Consider the following 4,366-nt stretch of genomic DNA (forward strand, 5'->3'; position numbering starts at 1 on the left):
TGGCTGGCGCACCACACAGTCCAAAAGAAACTCGTCTGAAGGCGAAAGTACCAAATGGACAAGTGAAGGTTGTTTTCTCATGATCTTCTGGAGCGATACAAATCTGAATGTAACCCGAATAGCCATCCATAAGACAATAGTAATTATGCCCAGCCAATCTGTCAAGCATCTGATCAATGAAAGGAAGAGGGAAGTGGTCCTTCCTAGTGGATTTGTTCAGCTTCCTGTAGTCCATGCAAACTCTCGACCCCGTGACTGTTCTAGTAGGAATAAGCTCATTCTTTTCATTTGCTACCACTGTAATACCACCCTTCTTTGGCACACATTGAACCGGGCTTACCCATGAACTGTCAGATATAGGATAGATGATTCCTGCATCTAGCCACTTAAGAATTTCCTTCTTCACTACTTCCTTCATGATTGGATTAAGTCTTCTTTGCTGCTCGATCGTAGGCTTTCTACCTTCCTCTAGCAGAATTTTGTGTATGCAGTAAGAAGGGCTGATTTCCTTTATATCTGCTATAGTCCAGCCAATTGCCGATTGAACTCTCTCAGAATCCTCATAAGCTTTTCCTCATCACTACCTGAAAGGTCAGATGCAATAATAACATGCAAAGTAGATGCATCACCTAAAAATGCATACCTCAAATGCTCAGGTAAAGGCTTAAGCTCAAGAGTGGGAGCTTCCTCAATAGATGACTTTAGGTGTTTAGGAGCTTTGTTCAATCCCTCCATTCCAAGAGATTCAAAAGGCATATCAATCTTCCTTTTCCAGGGAGAAGCATTCAAATATTGTAGTTGTTCTTCACCTTTGTCATCTTCACTATCTGAATTCCCCAACAAGACTTTCTCTAAGACATCGGACCTTAGTAATTGATCAAGTTCCGATGTGACCACTGAATCGACCAACTCCACTTTTAAGCACTCCTCATTATCAGTAGGAAATTTCATAGCGTTGAACGCATTAAAAGTAACATCCTAATCCAGAACTCGTATTGTGAGCTCACCCTTCTGCATATCTATCAAGGTTTGGCCAGTTGCCAAGAAAGGTCTCCCTAAGATTACGGGAATCTTCTTATCCTTCTCAAAATCAAGAAGTACGAAATCATCAGGGAAGATGAGTTCATCAACCTTGACCAAGACATCCTCCACTATGCCTCGCGGATAGCAAAGACATCAGATTGATGCTAGCTCCCAAGTCACATAAGCATCTGTCAAAAGACAGTTTTCCAATAGTACATGGAATAGTGAAGCTTCTTGGATCCTTAAGCTTCAGAGGTAATTCTTGTTGTAGCACAGCACTGTAATCCTCTGTGAGAGCAACAATCTCTAAATTATCTAGCTTCATTTTCCGAGAGAGAATACCTTTCATAAACTTTGCATAACTTGGCATCCGCTCAAGAGCCTCAACGAAAGGTATGTTGATATGAAGTTTCTTGAACACATCAAGAAACTTCTCAAATTGCTTGTCTAGCTTTTTCTTCTACAGCCGCTTAGGAAAAGGCGGTGGAGGATAGATCTATTTCTCCCCTGTATTACCCTCAGGCGAAGTGTGCTCAACAGTATTCTTCCTTGGATCCACTTCTACTTCCTGCTGCTCCACTTCTTTCTCAGCCTCAGCTTCTTCAGTCAACACTTGAGTTTAATCGGAATTCGCAACCTTTACAGACCTTAAAGTGATTACCTTTACCTGCTCCTTAGCTTCCCTTTTTCCTGGCACTTCAGTGTCACTAGGTAGTGTACCAGGCTGACGATTTGGCAAGGCATTGGCAATTTGACAAATTTAATTTTCCAAGGTCCTGATAGAAACAACTTGACTTTTACACATAAGCTTCAACTCGTCTAATTCAGATTTTTCATTGGCTTGTTGCAGCTGGATTTGCTGTCTATGTGCATACTGTGGTTGCAGAAAACCAGGGGGTTGTACTGCTTAGCTGGATATTGTTGATAAGGTTGTTGAACCGCATTCTGAGTGTTGCTCCAGCTGAAATTAGGATGATTGCGTTTATTGGGATGATAGGTGGCTGGCACTGGTTGCTACGATCACTGGAAGTTGCTCACAAACTGAGCTAATTCACTAGAAATTGTGCACTGATCAGTCTCATCGGCACCAACACAAAGGTCGCAGACACGGGTGATTTGATTAACTCCATAATTAGCCAAAATGTCCACCTTCATCATCAAAGCCTTAAGTTGGGCAGCGATAACAGTTACTGCGTCCAACTACAGAATTCCTGCGACTTTTCCCTGAGTCAGTCTCTAGGAAGGATTCTGGTACTCATTAGCAGCCATCAGTTCAATAAGTTAATAAGCTTCATCCTAGCTCTTAGCCCACTAGGCTCCCCCTGATGCTGTATCAAGCATGGGTCTGGAAGTAGCACCCAATCCATTATAGAAGCAGTTAATAATCATCCAATCAGGCATGCCAAGGTGTGGGCATTTCCTTAGCATCTCCTTATATCGATCCCAAGCCTCACACAGAGATTCTCCTGTTTGCTGAGCAGACTGGGTAAGAGCATTCCTGATTGCAACAGTCTTCGCCATAGGGAAGAATTTAGTGAGAAACTTTTGTGCAAAGTCCTCCCAAGTGGTGATAGACCCTATTGGTGGAAAGTGTAACCAACACTTAGCTTTGTCCCTCAGAGAGAATGGGAAGAGGCGTAGCTTGATAGCATCTTCAGTCACATCATTAAACTTGAAGGTGTCGCAGATGTCGATGAAATCCCTAATGTGCATGTTGGGGTCTTCAGTTAGAGAACCCCCAAACTGAACTGAGTTCTGTATCATCTGGATTGTGCTTGACTTGATCTCAAAAGTATTAGCCCTGATGGATGGCCTGATGATGCTTGACTGAATGTCATTAATCTTAGGCTGAGAATAGTCCATCAAAGCCTTCAAATTTTCTGCTTGATCACCCATCTCTACTAAAGCTGGTTCTTCAACTTTCTCTTCTTATTCTACCTTCTTTTCTTCCTCGAAAACTTCCTTACGAACTACTACAACTTCTTCCTCGGCTTTATCCAGTGTTCTCTTACGAGTACGTGAACGCGTATGCATACACCCTCGCTAGAGTACCTGAAATAATGCAAGAAAACAAATAAGTAACAATGTCCGAGTCAATGAACTTTAACGACCACTGACGGAAAGCACATAAATTATAAATTAACATTGCAGTCCCCGACAGCGGCACCAAAAACTTGTTAGTCGCTAAATACGCTCTAATAATACACGAAAGTATACGAGTTCGCAAGTAGTATAGAATCTTTTCTAGTTCATTCCCATAGAGACTATGTTAGGGAAGCTCAACATAAAAGAGATAGAAGCTGAATAGACACCAATTATATTGAGACCCTATATGTCTATAGAATTTAACAACATAACGGTTTAAGCCCAAGTTATCTATCTTGATTACACAGGGCAAGTAAGATGGTTAAAATTACCTACGGATCATACATAACAAATACATGAACCTATGTTAGCATGGCAAGTTCTAAATCCTTAAATTCACTTTCGCTTCACTAAGAATTAACACACTATCTTATGAGTTCGCGATGCTCATAAAGTGAATACGCACATCCAATACTAGGATATCAATCAATCACCACACACTAAGGCATTAAACAATTTAACTAAAGAAATCCATAAATAAACCCTTTAGAACCCCACGATAACGATTAGCCCATAATCAGACTCATCATCAAAGTGGGTTACGATAAAATCATGGTGTAACAAATGAAGTCTTTATAACGAATAAATAAACCAAGTACAAAACAAGATTAAGGTTCACAAGTAAGAAAACTAGCATCCAAATATAACTTAAAACAAAAATTCACAAATAAAACAAGATCTTCTTCGTCTTCGTTGAATCATGCTAATACGGTCTTCTTACGGCTTTTGTTGATATGTCGCTGGCTTGATATAGCTTTATTTAGCTTGATTTTTTTATTAAAAATGACCTAGAGATGTTTATATAGCAGCCAAATGCAGTGTAGAATTCTTTCTCTCAAAAACCAAGTGGAGACAGGATTCTGTCATCCCGACACGGCACGGGCGCACGCTTGATCAGCGCGGGCGCGCTGGGCTTCTGCCAAAACTGACTTCTTTTCTTTTTCTTGCAGATTCGAGCTGGTCTTCGTGAGCTTTTATTCCAACTCTACCTTGACACCAAATTAGTACCAAAACAATGATAATTCACCTAATTACCTATATAATGCCTGAAATGCAAAAACACTCGAAAACAAGTTAAAACACTTAACAACTTGAGTACAAATGCATCAATTCAAAGCTTATTAGAGCATTAGAAAGTGTCATAAATTCCACTCAACAACATCCTCTTAACATGGTGTCTCTATTGAAAAGAGCATTC

The 4,366-nt window shown here is 40.5% G+C and overlaps 1 non-coding gene across 1 annotated transcript; it reads left to right on the top strand.

Moving 5' to 3' along the window:
* The first annotated feature begins 2,422 nt into the window (after positions 1-2,422).
* On the top strand, positions 2,423-2,529 carry LOC141687546 (small nucleolar RNA R71). The gene has a single exon (XR_012561042.1). It is a non-coding gene; the product is annotated as a small nucleolar RNA R71 (small nucleolar RNA).
* The last annotated feature ends 1,837 nt before the right edge of the window (positions 2,530-4,366 follow it).

This window comes from Apium graveolens, chromosome 9, assembly GCF_009905375.1.
Source record: "Apium graveolens cultivar Ventura chromosome 9, ASM990537v1, whole genome shotgun sequence".
NCBI lineage: Eukaryota > Viridiplantae > Streptophyta > Magnoliopsida > Apiales > Apiaceae > Apium > Apium graveolens.